At 39.9% G+C, this 19,067-nt stretch overlaps 1 long non-coding RNA gene across 1 annotated transcript; it reads left to right on the forward strand.

The window, feature by feature from the left end:
• Positions 1 to 17,516: 17,516 nt before the first annotated feature.
• Positions 17,517 to 17,903, forward strand: LOC139583828 (uncharacterized). Its single transcript, XR_011676623.1, has 2 exons — positions 17,517 to 17,589; positions 17,778 to 17,903. It is a non-coding gene; the product is annotated as an uncharacterized lncRNA (long non-coding RNA).
• The last annotated feature ends 1,164 nt before the right edge of the window (positions 17,904 to 19,067 follow it).

Genomic DNA, 19,067 nt, shown 5'->3' on the forward strand with positions numbered 1-19,067 from the left:
AACAAGCCAAGATCTACTAATAAGATCTAATAGTAACAACGCAAGCTTATCAAAACACTTTGCTATACTCATTCATTGCAGCTGCAGTGCTAGTTGTAGCGTGAGTGGAATTAGGGAGAACGCGCATTTTATGGCTTATAAAAGTATGGAACATTGCTGTGTTGACAGGGCTGATTAACAACTTCAAGATGAACTTTCTTCGAAAAACAGTAGCTCTTTGCTGTATTCATTGAGTCTCTCTCTAGTCTTGGTTTTAAAAGCTTTTAAATCTCACAGTATCAACTTTGCTGTGCACACAAGGCTTATTTTTACAGCCTATGGCTTGAGAAAACTGTGCAGACGCGGTGATCTGAGCTATCTGATTGGCCAGCGGTAGGCCTATAGGTGCACTTGATTTGCTCTCTGGGCCTGCCGGATACAGTGGGGAGAACAAGTATTTGATACACTGCCGATTTTGCAGGTTTTCCTACTTACAAAGCACGTAGAGGTCTGTCATTTTTATCATAGGTACACTTCTACTGTGAGAGTCGGAATCTAAAACAAAAATCCAGAAAATCACATTGTATGATTTTTAAGTAATTAATTTGCATTTTATTGCATGACATAAGTATTTGATACATCAGAAAAGCAGAACTTAATATTTGGTACAGAAACCTTTGTTTGCAATTACAGAGATCATACGTTTCCTGTAGTTCTTGACCAGGTTTGCACACACTGCAGCAGGGATTTTGGCCCACTCCTCCATACAGACCTTCTCCAGATCTTTCAGGTTTCGGGGCTGTCGCTGGGCAATACGGACTTTCAGCTCCCTCCAAAGATTTTCTATTGGGTTCAGGTCTGGAGACTGGCTAGGCCACTCCAGGACCTTGAGATGGTTCTTACGGAGCCACCCCTTAGTTGCCCTGGCTGTCTGTTTCGAGTCGTTGTCATGCTGGAAGACCCAGCCACGACCCATCTTCAATGCTCTTACTGAGGGAAGGAGGTTGTTGGCCAAGATCTCGCGATACATGGCCCCATCCATCCTCCCCTCAATACGGTAGAGTCGTCCTGTCCCCTTTGCAGAAAAGCATCCCCAAAGAATGATGTTTCCACCTCCATGCTTCACGGTTGGGATGGTGTTCTTGGGGTTGTACTCATCCTTCTTCTTCCTCCAAACACGGCGAGTGGAGTTTAGACCAAAAAGCTCTATTTTTGTCTCATCAGACCACATGACCTTCTCCCATTCCTCCTCTGGATCATCCAGATGGTCATTGGCAAACTTCAGACGGGCCTGGACATGCGCTGGCTTGAGCAGGGGGACCTTGCGTGCGCTGCAGGATTTTAATCCATGACGGCGTAGTGTGTTACTAATGGTTTTCTTTGAGACTGTGGTCCCAGCTCTCTTCCGGTCATTGACCAGGTCCTGCCGTGTAGTTCTGGGCTGATCCCTCACCTTCCTCATGATCATTGATGCCCCACGAGGTGAGATCTTGCATGGAGCCCCAGACCGAGGGTGATTGACCGTCATCTTGAACTTCTTCCATTTTCTAATAATTGCACCAACAGTTGTTGCCTTCTCACCAAGCTGCTTGCCTATTGTCCTGTAGCCCATCCCAGCCTTGTGTAGGTCTACAATTTTATCCCTGATGTCCTTACACAGCTCTCTGGTCTTGGCCATTGTGGAGAGGTTGGAGTCTGTTTGATTGAGTGTGTGGACAGGTGTCTTTTATACAGGTAACGAGTTCAAACAGTTGCAGTTAATACAGGTAATGAGTGGAGAACAGGAGGGCTTCTTAAAGAAAAACTAACAGGTCTGTGAGAGCCGGAATTCTTACTGGTTGGTAGGTGATCAAATACTTATGTCATGCAATAAAATGCAAATTAATTACTTAAAAATCATACAATGTGATTTTCTGGATTTTTGTTTTAGATTCCGTCTCTCACAGTTAAAGTGTACCTATGATAAAAATTACAGACCTCTACATGCTTTGTAAGTAGGAAAACCTGCAAAATCGGCAGTGTATCAAATACTTGTTCTCCCCACTGTATGTGGAGTTCTACTTCAGACACATGAAATGGTTCAAAATGGCAACACATTGCCTTCCCGGCGCTAGGGCTGCTGAATCAAGTGCACCTACCGCCAACAGAGCTAAACAGGAATAAAATATAGGAACGCAAGGCATAAAAAAAAAATCCTACATGTTTAGCGATCGACTACGAATTCCTTGGAGATCAACCAGTTGATTGCGATTGACCGGTTGGTGACCACTGGTGTATTATATGGAGTTGAGCCACAGGCCTCTGCATGATGCTGGGTTGGTTGCTGCAAAAGATTTTCTAAAAATGAGCGTCAGTCAGAATTTATAAACATTTATAAATGTTTAAAGGTGAAATCCTCAGGGACATAGAATGGGTTAAACATTTTTAGCTTGTAATATAGAATTCACTCTAAAATATGTTAACTGCTACAAGTTTTATTTGTTATTTTCTATAAATGTATGTAGTGGTACTCTATTTATTTACATATCTTATTGACTGTTTATTTTTTGTCCATTAATAATATATCTATTTATCTATATTGTATCTACATATTTTTTTGTCTCTTTCTTTGAATTCCCAAAAACTTTTGACGAAAGTACAGTATGTAAAAGGTCAAAGGTAGTACACTACAGAATATAGGGAATAGCAGTGGTATAAAGTACATAAGTAAAAATACTTTAAAGTACTACTTAAGTAGTTTTTGGGGGGTATCTGTACATTACTTTACTATTTATATTTTTTGACAACTTTTACTTCGTTACGTTCCTAAAGAAAATAATATACTTTTTACTCCATACATTTTACCTGACACCCAAAAGTACTCGTTGCATTTTGAATGCTTAGCAGGACAGGACAATGGTCTAATTCACACACTGAAGAGCACATCCCTGGTCATCCTTGCTGCCTCTGATCTGGCGGACTCACTAAACACATGCTTTGTTTGTAAATGATGTCTGAGTGTTGGAGCGTGCCCCTGGCTGGCCATAAATAAAATAAAAACAAGAAAATGGTGCCGCCTGCTTTGCTTAATAGAAGGAATTTGAAATTATTTATACTTTTACTTTTGATACTTACGTATATTTTAGAAATTACATTTACTTTTGATACTTCAGTATATTTATTACCAAATACTTCTAGACTTTTACTCAAGTAGTATTTTACTGGGGGAATTTTACTTTTACTTGAGTAACTTTCTATTAAGTTATCAAGTATGACAATTGGGTACTTTTTCTACCACTGGGGAATAGGTTGCTATTTTTGACGCAGATTTGTCATTCTGTATGCTTCTAGGTCCTATGTGCCTTTTACAGTTCAGGAGACAGTGGGATACATCTCCAGGCAAAAGTCAAGATGTGATACTACAACATGGGAACTGGTGTCAACTAACTTCCCCTTGAGCTAAATTTGTTGAAAATATGTATTTTTGTTTGAAAAGATGTTGGAATTCAACTGATTTTGCCTACTGGGAACATGGTCGTTAAGAAAATGAAGGGTTAAGCTTACCGTATGCTTCCCAATCGAAACAGTTTGCGCATATATTATGACGACATTCTTTGAAGTTTTTGTTAGTTTTGGTCTTTCGACAGGTTTTTGTTTGCCAGTTCGTGCAAACAACATTTTTTCTTCATGCAAGTCGAAGTTTGGTACCCGAAGTCTACACCCCTTCGTCAGTGATTGGTCAACAGTACTACTCCTAGTAGGAGTGGGAACTATGGGCGGGATTCTTCAATTAAGTGTTTGTTGTCATTCAACGAGAGACAACAAGTTTTCATGCACATTTTTTCACTTGAGAAATACAGCCTCAAACATCTTAGTTAGATTAAAAATTGCCCGACGAAGACCTCTGCAAAAATGTCAAAATGAATGACAGATTTCTTGATTTCTCTATTTTGAGAAAGTGTTACTGGGTATGTTGTTGCTACGGTGGCCCAAGAGGGACAAACAACAGTAATATTGCCATTTTATAATTTTTTTCAAGCGAAGGTCTTTAGGGAGTATGCGAGTACAGACGTTAATTTCGCCTAGCTGAGTTCTGCTAGACGAACACCAAACCTATGTATACGGACACCTTTACTGTAGGTGACTTGAGACAGGCTCTTGTGGAAATCCTGGATTTGAATGTTTTTTATTTGATTTATTGACACAGGGCTTACATCAACTTTGACATCTGGAGCTATCTCCTGTATGTCAAGTTGCAAATTTTATGATAACAATCACATGTGCTCTTTATATAGCTTGCGCCTGGATGCACATATTCATATTTGGATATTCATATTCTTACAGTAGAGAAACGTATCAATGCAATCTAAGAAAATAAAGACTGGTTTATATGAATTTGTCATGCACGTGGTTGAATATTCAGATTACTGTATGATAAAATATACATAAATAAATAAATACTGTATGTATGGTACATGTATATATCTTTGCACAGACATCATTTTTACAATCAAATGTACCAGGATTTTCAAGCATGTCAATAAGTATTGCAAACAGGACATAAATTAAGCTAAATCATAAGAGTTGAATTGTTCTATCAAGCAACGTTAGCGAAGTAAATGCTTGATGGTCAACTCCTTTTGTAAATGTTCTAAGTCCCACCGGTTCTCCTTTGGAATGTACGGTACATTCAATGACTTTAAGATGTACTGTGTATCTTACATGTCATTCATTCTTAGAGCTATAGCATTCGTATAACATGTCATATAACACGTGGTTAATTCTCAGAGCCATACAATACATAATAAATACATTCCTCTTCGGTTTTAAAGGTGCAATCTGGGATTGGTTACATACATTTTTGGACTATTAAATGAATTATATATAACCGTTGATTCTTGAAGAATATAGCTTATGAATGAGCTATAAAGGCACATGCATACAGTTATCTAAGAGCCTCTCTACCTGTGAAAACATAGAAGAACAAACATTTTCAAATGTGTTTAGAGTTACTGACAACAAAAGACTTTGGGATATGATTCAGAAAAAGAAGAACAGTGATAATCATAAAACTTGTCCTCATTTGTCATTACAATTTTTGTAAATATCACTTTCATAACCTCCTTCACAGCGACGGAGCCTGGCCTGGGAGATGGAACATTAGAAGGAACAGTCTAGCAAATCCAGCAATCATGGCTTCAATTCATTTATTTTTTTTACTTATAGGAAAAGGCTATATTCCCACTAGTTTTGAATAAAGGATAGATTTATCAAGACTCCAGAGAACTGAAATGTAAATAGTATTAGATTTATCATAATGCATTAGTGTCCTTTTGTTTGTCTAGTAGATGTACACATCAGCAAAATGACATGTCAAGTCTGGGTCCATTTTATGTAGGCTAACAATGTTCAAGTGGTTGATCACAATCAGGTAGACTATACAAACCATTCTGCACACAGAGGCCAATCAGTCATTCACATTGTTTCAATATCCAGTATATTTATTTCTGGCTATTATGTAGTTCAGGTATGGATAACTTATTTCAATTACACTTTGAGACAAAACGTATTATGTGAATAGGGGGCTGTAATAGTTCTGGATCACATAATGCGTGTTACTGGAGCGTCACCTGTTGGAAAACAAATGTTACTCTCTTAAAAGTATGTGGACACCTGCTCATCGAACATCTCATTCCAAAATCATGGACATTAATATGGAGTTGGGCCCCATTTGCTGCTATAACAGCCTCCAGTCTTCTGCAAATCTTTTCTAAAACAGAAAATGTACACAACTCAATGGATATCAATCAACAAAGAGGTAAGCTATAAGGATATGTTGAAGGCTAGATGTATTGGGTGCAGATGACTGAACTGCTCACTTTTGTGTTTCTGTCTGCAGGTATACATACTGTCATGTGCATGTGGTGTTACATATCTGTATAATAAAAATGTTTGGGGATTCACAGACTTCACCCTGCATACACTGCTGAATATAACAGGAAACCTGTTCAATCACCATGCACTGCAAAATCATTCTGGCTGTGGATACGGAGAACATCAACACATTAACATCAACACGCCAGAGGATATACCATGTGACTTGGGACTCTGCTAGAAGTTTACCTCATATTTAGATTTTTTTTATTCTGCTTTGCCACTAAGATCATAAATACTGACTAAAATATTGTGTTATTGTTGTTATTGTTATGCATATTATCATTTAAAACATATATAATAATAATAGAAGAGGGGGGCTAGTTCCAAAAAATTAACCCCACAAGGTTCTTCAAAAGGTTCTTCGAGGATCCATTAAAAGGGGTTATTTGAGGAACTTATAGGGGTTCCCCCACAGTTTCAATTCGAAGAACCCGTAAAGGATACTCCAGGAACCTTTTCTTTGAAGAGTGTAGTGTAGCTCTGGAGGAAAGATAGAAGTGTGTGCTGAAATAGCGGTGGGCCGGATTCGAACCCATTTGGAGAGGTATAAACGGAAGAAGCAGATTAGACCCATAGGCCACAGGATATTCATTTTTGTGTTGGATTACATTGCTCACTCTCCCTCCCTCTAACAAATTCCACCTCCTGGCAGAACCCGGAAGTCCCTCCCCCTCCTACAAACTTTCTAAAACTTAAGAGTCTCTGTTTCTATGTCTGTGTGAAAGTGAACAACAGTCCAAATGGCTCAGCGGGGAATTCTGCTGGACCAGTTATGTTGTTCTGTCTATCTGGATCTACTGAAGGAGCCAGTGGCTATCCCCTGTGGGCACAGTTACTGTAGGAGCTGTATTGAGGGCTGATGGGATCAGGATGATCCTAAGGAGTTCTGCAGCTGTCCTCAGTGCAGATAGACCTATTGAAGAAGACAGGACTCCATGCTGCATGTGATTTCTGCCTTTCCCACCCTTACACCCCTTGGGTGTTCACAATAGAATTAATTGAACTTTTAACATGGCACACCTGTTAATTGAAAAGCATTCCTGGTGACTACCTCATGAAGCTGGTTGAGCTTTGCGTGTGCGAAGTTCAAGGAAAAGGGTGGCTACTTTGAAGAATCTAAAATATATTTTGATTTGTTTAACACTATTTTGGTTACTACATGATTCCATATGTGTTATTTCATAGTTTTGATGCCTTCACTATTCTTCTACAATGTAGACAATAGTATAAATAAAGAAAAACACTTGAATGAGTAGGTGTGTCCAAACTTTTGACTGGTACTGTACATAGGGCAGCAGCCTCTAAGTTAGAGGGTAGTGTACCGGGTGGTAGCAGGTGCTGTGCCGAAAAGCTCCCCCCTGCCAGAATCCCCCCCCCCCCCTTCGCGTGAACGCACACACACTCAATTCTTCATTGCTGCGACTTGCTTGCCAGTTGAGGTTTCTGATCACATTAGGCTGCGTTTCATTTACTTTTTTATGTTGGTTTGATCGCGGGGGAGGCACTAGAAATGTCTGCAGTTTTCGTTTTGGCTATTTGTTTCAAGTGTCTTAGTCTATAAATAAATCTCTTTACCAAAATTCGTCATCTCTCCCATGTCTTATTCGACTAGTAGTTGTTCTGAAATGTTTATTGCTTGCCTACATTTTACTCCCTCCTCTATGTTTAATATAACACACATGCATTAATTATTCATTTCGGCTGCCCATGAAGTTTGTTCTATAGAAAGAAAGTATTTGACTCTAGCCACAAAATTAAGGAAATTAGAAGGGGGGGGGGGGGGGTTTCAGCAAGACTATTTTCTTCCCTGACAAAATCCCCCCCCCCCCCCCCTTCTATTTTGGGATTTCAAGGCCTGGCACACTTCTGATTTTTTTGGTAGCTCATGTTGACCAGTAGTGTGTGCCACAGAAAGTATTTGACTCTAGCCACAAAATTAAGGAAATTAGAAGGCGGGGGGGGGGGGATTTTGGCAGGGAACAAAATAGCCTTGCCGAACCCCCCCCCCCCCCCCCCTTCTAATTTCCTTAATTTTGTGGCTTGTTTTTGTTACAGCAGATTTGAATGCAAACATGTTCAAAAAGGACAATGTTACTTGTTAAGCTCACTAAGAATTGTTGTCATCTGTTTGCCTGGCACCAGCTGATGAATGAGCCCACCAGGGTCTTTCTACCAAAACCATCATTGACCCTGTGTTGGTGTTGGATAGATCAAGGTCATCAAACAGTGGGGTTGTAAACATTTGGCTCAGTGATCATTCCATTATTTTCTTTTTCATTTTAATTGTCTTAGCTACATGTTTGACGTTAGCCAGAGTATCCGACTTTACATTATACAAACATACAGTTGAAGTCAGAAGTTTACATACACTTAGGTTGGAGTCATTAAAACTCGTTTTTCAACCACTCCACAAATGTCTTGTTAAACAAACTATAGTTTTGGCAAGTCGGTTAGGACATCTACTTTGTGCATGACACAAGTAATTTTTCCAACAATTGTTTACAGACAGATTATTTCACTTATAATTCACTGTATCACAATTCCAGTGGGTCAGAAGTTTACATACACTAAGTTGACTGTGCCTTTAAACAGCTTGGAAAATTCCAGAAAATAATGTCATGGCTTTAAAATCTATCTTATAGGCTAATTGACATCATTTGAGTCAATTGGAGGTGTACCTGTGGATGTATTTCAAGGCCTACCTTCAAACTCAGTGCCTCTTTGCTTGACATCATGGGAAAATCAAAAGAAATCAGCCAAGACCTCAGAAAACAAATTGTAGACCTCCACAAGTCTGGTTCATCCTTGGGAGCAATTTCCAAATGCCTGAAGGTACCACATTCATCTGTACAAACAATAGTACACAAGTATAAACACCATGAGACCACGCAGCCGTCATACCGCTCAGGAAGTTCTCTCCTAGAGATGAACATACTTTGGTGCGAAAAGTGCAAATTAATCCCAGAACAACAACAGAGGACCTTGTGAAGATGCTGGAGGAAACAGGTACAAAAGTATCTATATCCACAGTAAAACGAGTCCTATATCGACATAACCTGAAAGGCCGCTCAGCAAGGAAGAAGCCACTGCTCAAAAACCGCTATTAAAAAGGCCAGACTACGGTTTGCAACTGCACATGGGGACAAAGATTGTACTTTTTGGAGAAATGTCCTCTGGTCTGATAAAACATAAATAGAACTGTTTGGCCATAATGACCATCGTTATGTTTGGAGGAAAATGGGGGAGGCTTGCAAGCCGAAGAACACCATCCCAACCATGAAGCATGTTGTGGGGGTGCTTTGCTGCAGGAGGGGCTGGTGCACTTCACAAAATAGATGGCATTATGAGGGAGGAAAATTATGTGGATATGTTGAAGCAACATCTTAAGGCATCAGTCAGGAAGTTAAAGCTTGGTCGCAAATGGGTCTTCCAAATGGACAATGACCCCAAGCATACTTCCAAAGTTGTGGCAAAATGGCTTAAGTACAACAAAGTCAAGGTATTGGAGTGGCCATCACAAAGCCCTGACCTCAATCCTATAGAAAATGTGTGGGCAGAACTGAAAAAGCGTGTGCGAGCAAGGAGGCCTACAAACCTGACTCAGTTACACCAGCTCTGTCAGGAGGAATGGACCAAAATTCACCCAACTTATTGTGGGAAGCTTGTGGAAGGCTACCCGAAATGTTTGACCCAGGTTAAACAATTTAAAGGCAATGCTACCAAATACTAATTGAGTGTATGTAAACTTCTGACCCACTGGGAATGTGATGAAATAAATAAAAGCTGAAATAAATCATTCTCTCTAATATTATTCTGACATTTCACATTCTTAAAATAAAGTGGTGATCCTAGTTGACCTTAGACAGGGCATTTTTACTAGGATTAAATGTCAGGAATTGTGAAAAACTGAGTTTAAACGTATTTGGCTTCCGACTTCAACTGTACATACTTATACTTTGCAGAGGACATTCCTGAACCTAAGGACTCAGAGGAAGCTGCACGCTCGAATAGTGAAGCCGCAACCTCCGAGCCCTGCACCCCCACTCAGGGACCATCAACACAATCAATGCTCCTGCATCACCTGAGCCCTGCACCCCCAGGTGCCAAAGGTCCATTCTCGGTTGGTGAACAGTTCAATGTCACTTGTTTAACCCTAATCACACAATGTAGCTGTTTTCAACAGGGGTGGGCAATATCCACAGAGGGCTTTTGTCATGGCAGGGTTATGCTCCTACTAAACATTATTCAAGGAGACCGTGTGGATCTAGGAATTTCTATATAAAACTGTCACACTTATTAAATTAATCATATTCTGACCCAAGACATTTATTATTTGCATAATTGGTGTATTTGGTTGGTAGATCTGGTTGGTCCCACACTGGCCTTTGCTGGATAATATTCAATACATTTGATGAAACCATACATGGTTGGAGAACAAAATTGCACTCACACTGGCTGCCCTGAGGTTTGCTTTGGAGTATCTGCTGTATCATTCCTGAACTGTACATGTCATTACTTCTGCTTAAATATTTTCTCTGTACATGACATTACTTCTGCCTATGTATTTTCCCAGGGAAGAGAAGGGAGACCGAGGCCTCATACCTGGAGACACTTGCAGCCCAGCGACTTCAATCAGCTGCGTGAAGATGAGGCAGCAGCCAGCGCAGCAGACAGGGCAGTTGAGATGGCCCAGACTTCCTTGTTTAACAATAGCCTCATAGCTGCATTTGGAAACTTTTCCCAAGCCATATAGGGAGTCAGACCACAGCAGCAGACATGTCACTTGAACTGGCTGAAGTTCTTATGTAAAATACAATTTTTTTAAACTTACATTTGCACTACACCAAAAGCATTGTGAATATGACTTTCAATTACTGTTAGTTGAATTTAGCCTACTGTTAAACAAATAAAATAATTTACATTTTGGAGCAATACACTTCTTAATGATGTCACTTGTTAAATCCACTTCAATAATGTGTAGATGAAGGGGAGGAAACAGGTTAAATAAGTATTTTTAAGCATTTTTTAAATTGATTTAACTAGGCAAGTCAGCTAAGAACAATTTCTTATTTACAATGACAGCCTACTGTGGAACAGTGGGTTAACTGCCTTGTTCAGGAGCAGAACTACAGATTTTTACTTTGTCAGCTCAGGGATTTGATCCAGCTACCTTTCGGTTACTGGCCCAACACGCTAACCACTAGGCTACCTGCCTAGTGGATTGTGTATGTGTACCATTCAGAGGGTGAATGGGCAAGACAAAATATTGTAGTCCCTTTGAACGTGTGTATGGTAGTAGGTGCCAGGTTTGTTTCAAGAACTGCAACGCTGCTGGGTTTTTCACGCTCAACAGTTTCCCGTGTGTTTCAAGAATGGTCTACCACCCAAAGGACATCCAGCAAATGTGACAACAAAAAAAGTATTGATACAAGTGGGGGTAAGATTAATGAACTTATTTAAAGTCGTGATCAAAACAATCTTGAAGCATAGACTCCTATTGGTCAGACCAACGTTGAACAGTCCTTACCATAGGAGCTTCCTGCTTAAGTTTCTGCCTATAGGCGGGGATGAGCAGAATGTAGACGTGATCTGATTTGCAGAAGGTAGGGCCGAGAAGGGCCTTGTAGCTGTCCCGGAATGGAGAGTAGCAATGAGCTAGGGTCCGTATTGTGCATGTAGCACAGGAGATGTGTTGATAGAATTTCAGTAGCGATTTCCTCAGATTTCCTTTATTAAAGTCCACAGCTACAATAAATGCGGCCTCAGAATATGCTGTTTCCAGTCTGCATATAGTACAGTTTAGTTCCTTGAGAGCAGTCGCAGTGTCAACTTTCCAAAGGTGGGTCTATTGTAGACCCACATCCTCTCTGCTTACCTATGTCAAAATAAAAGTCCTGCATGTGCGCCATAGTTGGAAAGTATGTTTAATAATACGATCCTTTTGATATTTTGTGTCAAATTCCCCCTGTCATAATGACCAACCTTCCTGCCCACCAGCACAGTAAGTTGAAATGGAATTGTATTTAACTTATGGCTTCCCACGGACTGTTTTTTTGCAACAGTGCCTTCAGAAAGTATTCATACCCCTTGACTTATTACACATTTTGTTATGTTACAGCCTGAATTCAAAATGTATTAAATTGTTGTTTTTACACACAATACTCCATAATGACAAAGTGAAAATATGTTTTTAGAAACGTTTGCACATCTATTGAAAATTAAATACAGAAAAATGGGCTCCTGAGTGGCGCAGCGGTCTAAGACACTCCATCTCAGTGCAAGAGGTGTCCCTACAATCCCTAGTTCACATCCAGCCTTGATTGGGAGTCCCATAGGGCGGTGCCCAGTGCCGTCAGGGTTTGGTTGGAGTAAGTATTCACACCCCAGAGTCATACATGTTAGAATCACCTTCGGATGCGATTCAAGGTAAGTCTCTACAGAGCTTTGCACAATATGATTTTTTTAATTCTTCAAGTTGGTTGTCGATCATTGCTAGAAAGCCAAAGTCTTGCCATAAATGTTTAAGCCGATTTAAGTCAATACATTCAACGTCTTGGTAAGCAACTCCAGCGTATATTTGGCCTTGTGTTTTAGGTTTTGTTCTGCTGAAAGGTGAATTTGTCTCCCAGTGTCTCTAATTACATAAATTATTTTGAGATACGAAGACTTTATTATAAAATAAATAAACTGTTCCACGAAAATGTGCATCATAACTGGCACACAGATCAGTAGAAATGATAAGACGAATTGGCACTGCAAATGGAAAAGGTTGCCGACCCCTGGTGTAGCCTATTACTGGCAACTTCGGGAGCTTAATGGCAGAATCTGAAAGCCAGCAGCAGCGGGAGGAGGAGGTTTGGGAAAAGTTTTCTTTATTCTGGTTAGGTGATATTGATCTCTGGCTCCCTCTTGAGTAATTTGTGTGTCTTTAAATATTTAATCACAGTGTGCTTAAAGCATCAGACAAGCTCAGTAGCCCACATATAATTTATTTTATATGTGAAAAAAACATGTTTTAACATTTCGGTGGGTGAAAACAGAGTTGGGTCCTGTGGAATCGGTGAAGGTAACCAGAAGTGGTCTGGTGATAAGTGTTTGTGTTTCTGCTGGTCAGAGTGAGCAGGTGCTCTGCGTTAAACGAATTGGAACAATAGAGGTGAATAGTTTTGCTCTCAAGAAAAGGGTGACGTTGAAAAGACTGAATACTGGGGTAGCAGTAAATGTGAAACTCGACCAACTGAAGGGGAAGATTCCCGATGTTTGTGATGCTCATCATTTGGTGTGGCGCAGACAGAGTGGTGTGAGTGCTGAAACAGAAGAATCGTTGTTTGTTCTTTTGAGTTTTGATGTTGAGTCTTTGTCCGACAAAGTGATGTTAGGATATATAAGTTATCCCGTATGAGCTTTTGTGTTGAATACATTACGGTTGTTACAGGTGTCAAACTTATGGGCATGTCACAGCAGTATGTAGGATGGAGGTTCCTAGGTGTGAGAAGTGTGCAGAAGGGCATGTTACAGTGATGATTTTTGCATGTAAATCTTGGTGGGGCAAACTTCCCCCCAAAAATGTTTTATGTATGCCAGCAAAGCCACTACACAACACTAAACAATACATTAATTGCACTATAACAGTGACAAACGGTGCCCACAAACTGTTAGGGCCTACATAAAGCTGTCCCAACAACAGAGTTCCAACAGCAGTCCCAACACCTTACCACTGCTACACATGGCTATCAGCGGAGCCTTGTAAACAGCGAAACAGTTAATTCAGCCTCATTTACTGCCTTTAAAAAAAACATAGCTAATATGGCTGACTTGCTTAAACAAATGTGGTTTCTACTGACAATTGAGATGTACAAACTATGGCATAAGGGAATGACAAGCGGATAAGAGACAATCCGTTATTTCGATTAAGACATTAATGAGAGAGCTAGGACAGACGTAGTCAATATAACTATTTGTTCAGCACCTTTGAAATGCACAAGACAGGATTCAGAACATGGGCCGTTCATACAGTATTCTCCCTGTACACCAAGTCAGAACCATAGGATAAATAAAGGAGGCATATAAGCAGACAATGAAAGCTATTACAATATTCGATGATTACATTTCTCTAAAACAGTGTGCCCCACCAAGTCAGAAAAGTAGGCAAAATTATGAGGAGAAAAGGGACCAAATTATTATGGTGAGGCACATGGGCTACTAACAGCTTACTACACAACATACACTTAGTATTACGTTCTTAGCTACAGTATACATATCTCCCTGGCATATTACATAATTTATGCAGCAGTATACAAGACACTTTTGTACTCACATTGTTGTGCTGTGCTCACTTGAGCAGGAAGGTGTTGCGGCGGTCCTTTACGGGAAAATTTTGCTATCAAAGTCTGGAATTCTCTAGATGTAATGTGCTTTCAAGACAACTGGGAACTCTGACAAAAACAAGGTCGAATCATGATGACGTCAGTGATCTTCAGGTCAGAGCTCTAGAAAAAGGCCGGAGTTCCCGACTTGCAATTCTGAGTTGGATGACCATTCAAAACGTATTTCCCCAGTCGAGTTCCCAGTTGTCTTGAACTCACTAAAGTCTGAGATTTCCCAGTTGTTTTGAGCGCAGCAGAAGTCATGCTGGATTGACAGTAAGCCTTTTTATTTTACCACTACAATCTGTTCTTAGGACAAAACAGAAAAAACTACTCGTGTAGAAAGTAAACATCTGCACCTCGATGGTGTCAACTGTGCTTATGTCTGCGAAATGAGTAAGTAGGGAAAAAATTCAAACTTCTATTTATTTTCTAGTGATCGATGACAATCGTGCTCGCTGCCCAGACTTACATAATTACAAATGGTGTCCGACTTGAAAAAATCTAAATATACACATTGTGAGATATTTGGCAAAATAGAGAGACATGTCCGTGTAGAATTTCCACATAGGGAAACAATGGGGCATCCTCAGAGTTCCAACAGTAATGTGTAATTTCTGATATGTAATATCTGATATTTGAAAGGCTAGCGTTTCATGACCACAGAGCTCGACATCAATTCTGAGTTATTTGGTGAAATACCGACATTGCCATTGTATTGGGGAAATAGAGATGTCTAAAAAGTGAAGTCTTTTATTTAACCAGTTTACTATTTATCTGCTACCATTTGCCTTTTTTGTGTTCAACACTTTGTAACTTCACTTTTCATTATTCACATGTCTAATTATCTGATATCATGGCAGGCAGGCAGGAAAGCAAAGGGTCTTAAGATCTACCAGATTTATATTTATCAATTTAATTTCTGGTGTCTGTGTCTAGTGTTTATGTCAGAGGTGAATCAAAAAGTTACTACATACATTTTTAGATCCACATCCATTTTTGTACCTATTAATTAATGATATCTACCCATTGAATCAGAAAATATAACTTATAAATGCTAACTGTAAAGCCTCTAAACATGGTTAAAACTGTCATTTTTGTACCATGGATGGTAAGTCCTTGCATCCATCCTCTGTCTATACATTTTAGTGGTTACATTTCTCCAGCCCCATCCCATCTTTTGTTTTACCAAAACAGTGTTGCGAGTCCACTTTGTTTGGTTTCAACTGCTGATTGGCGCTTTAAGGGGGGTGTTACTTTGGCAGATAATGCTACCCATCTTAAAAAAGTGTTTTTTAATAATTAACTAAATGTATGGTGTATTTGGTTTAAGGGTATATGGACCATTGTTCATTGTCATGCTGTAAATTGCTATTTTATGGTTGTAAGTGATAAAATGAAGTAACAAATATTTTATATTTAGCAATTCTGAGTAATTACTACTTCAGTAAGGATTACTTTACACTTATTCGGTGACATTGTTTATGGTACTGCTAAATATTTCCAGCATAAGACCACGAATGACATTTTCTGAAGATTAGTTCTCCCTGGATACACCAATCCCAGGAAAACTCCTTCGGCGCTTTTTGTCTGTCCCTTTCCACCCCGCAAGAGGAAGAACTGACTAAGAGGACTGCAAACATGACTGCAAATAAATCCTGAACATTAATTCAGTCACCTCATATTGACACTTACGTGGGACGCCCCTATCTAAACCTACTGTCTTTACTAACATTAACCCTCAAATTCAACGGATAGGGACGTCCCAAGGATTCCGGGTAGCAAGGACCAAAGTGCACTTCAACGGGAAATTTCCCGCCCGGGAACGGTAGCCAATCAGATACATGCATTTGATTTGCTCGAGTCGAAAATGATGATGCATTTCCTTAGCCATGCCATTAGCATGCAATATAACCGACTTATATAGCAATATAACAAAACTTTCCCATGGTGTAAAATTCACGGTCGACCATATCCCGAGTAGCATAGGTATAGGGCTTTACAACCATCCAAAGATATCGGCAATATATCATATAGTCAGGGCGCCTCGTTCATTCTTAGCAAGACATATACAGGCATATTTATTAATGTTCGTGGTTGAGAGGCTTTGGTGCTTTTCAATGTTCCGAAAATACACAGCAGAAGCCAATACAGTGTTTGTGAACATTTCATAAATTGACAAAGTGTTGCATCAGTTGTCATATTCAAGTGAATGGCATCACATGAACGAAGAGATTTGGTGCATTTTAATGTTTGGAAAACAACAAGGAACATGAACAGCGGGTGGCGCAATAAAACCTAAAAATCAATATAAGGTAAAATAAAAAAATCTGAGGCAACTCAGAAAATAAAAGCAAAGAAAATAACATAAATAAAATATCTAAACCTGCCCTGTCTACCCTACCCCGTGTAATGAAACAAAAAACGCTGCAAATAATCAAAAAGCCTACCCTTGGCCGTGAAAATTAAGATGAAGCCGGTCACTGCTATAAAGTGTGTGATTGGGTTCTGAGTGCCTCAGAAATAATATATTAGTCCTAAAATAAATAACACCATAATTTTCATGTGACAGATGCTCCAAAAGTCGAGTTGTTTCCTTAACTACATGTTTAGTGGTAGCATCGTCCTTCGGCCGGGGTAGAATGGAGCAAACGGCAAACCTTACTTCATACCGATACTCCCTAACTCTGATGATCAGTTCCCGCATCCACCTGATAAAGTCGTGAGGAGAATCCCCTTGAGCTACGTTGTTTGTTCCAATGTGTACAATCAATAGCAGTGGACCACTGACCGTACGCAAATGGTACAACTGTTGACGTGTGCTCGCTCCAGAGTTGTGCCAGGGTGCACCCAGCAGTGTGCATCAGGCAATGCATGTTTCGAAGCATAGAATCTGCAAGGACACAAACACTGAGTCCTGTTGGGGAAAACATCAAGGTCATTCAAATGGAACAGATTTCGGCTAGGTTGAGATGACATAAAACAAATACTAGGCTACATACCTGCACCTGCACCGGCTCCTCTGGAGACAACACGCCAGCGCCAGGCCTCTCTAAAGCCCATAGGGACGTGCGGGGCCGTATCTCTGGTTTTGCGTTCTATAAATTGTCGGTTTGAATAGTAATATTGCGACTTGTACGGCTACCCTATATACCCTACATTATGCAAAACGAATGCCCCGGGCCAATCGGCTATTGACTACACACTATAGCTAACAGCCCCCCAGCTTCCCCACCCCTTCGTTCTCACGGGAAAAACGCTTTTTTCTGTCCCTTTCCACTCTCCTGATGCAAGAGGAAGGACTGAAACAGCATTTTAACAGATCACTGTGAATTACTATGATGATTCATGTTCATTATCTATTTTCATGCTCATGTTTTGAAATTATACTTGATTAATATTTCAATAACTATTATCAATTATCCTGAACATTAATTCAGTCAACTCTGGTCGAGAAACGTATTTTCCCGTTATATTCATTGTCAAATTCTCATTGTCAAATTCATCAACCAACAGGATCTAGCCGCTCTGCCTTCTCGCACAAGAAGCCAGCTCAACAAACCCTGCCAAAAGCTCGTACTGTCAACGGCAGCAATCACCTCTGCCTTCTCCCGCAAGCGAAGGGCATGTTGAGGTAAATTTGTTATCTGCGAGGGTTGCATGATGTAATTTTTTCGAGGGCTGTCTTTTGTGTTTTCTATTACGTTTACATGAGATATTAAGATGCTTACATAATGCATGCATACTAGATTGAGGTTTGCGCATCTGACTAGTGATTATTTGGCCGGGGTTCAATACCTGCAAAGTTTTTTTTCTCTAAATTCAAAAGACCTCCAACCCCTTTCGATGCGTGGAACGGATGTGGGTGGGGCTAGGTTTACATAAGGGTGATCATTTTAAGAAATTCACAAAAGCTCTGACAAAGGCGGTGAGGCCGATACGTAAGCTTAAAGACCAGTGATACTATAAAGAGCAGTGTGCGGTTTCCATTTCCTTAATTTTTTCTATCTCCCAAAATCAATACGATATATATATATAACTGTAAAGTAATGAGTGACCATTTTAGAAAATAATTAGACATATAGTCTTTTGTTGCATGCTATTTTATGTCAATCAGGGTTAGGGTTAGGGTTAGAAAAATGGTGACCATTACAGCTATAGGTGCATTGTGTTACAAGTCAGGGTTGGGATTTAGGGTTAGGGCTAAAATAGGTTATACCTAGGGTTAGGACTGAAATAGGTTATACCTAGGGTTAGGGTTAAGGTAAAAAACAGTATGGCTTTATAGCTCTCTTGCTCCGCCCTGTGGCCTTCTGTGGGTACTACATTACTCATTCGTGACACTTGTTAGGTTCATAATCTGAGGTAGCAACTGCGTCAGATCTACAGATCAAGGAACTAGACCTATCCATTTTGTTTGCAACTCAGTGAACCTGCGCAGCATTCGCTCAATTTGATACCTACGAACAAACAGATTTCGGTGTACTGTATATCAAATTATCCAGCAGCCATTTAGAAACAACAAATCGTAAAAAAATGTTTAAAAAATGTTATTAATTAAAAAATGTGTTCTGGCTGTTTAAATTGGCCACGTCTTGAAAAAGTGGACAGGTTTACACCTTTTTCTGAAAGAAATATATTTAACCATGACCATAAAATGTTTGATGGCTATGCGCCAGCCATCGATAAAGCTTTGGGTCACAATAATGTGTACCCAGGCGAAAAGTGAGCGTGCAATGAACTTGTCTTTAACAGAAAAAAAGCGTTGTTAAAAATCTCATGTGTCCAGCCGATTGTAGGTGTGCC

Source organism: Salvelinus alpinus, chromosome 8 (genome assembly GCF_045679555.1).
Source record: "Salvelinus alpinus chromosome 8, SLU_Salpinus.1, whole genome shotgun sequence".
Lineage (NCBI taxonomy): Eukaryota > Metazoa > Chordata > Actinopteri > Salmoniformes > Salmonidae > Salvelinus > Salvelinus alpinus.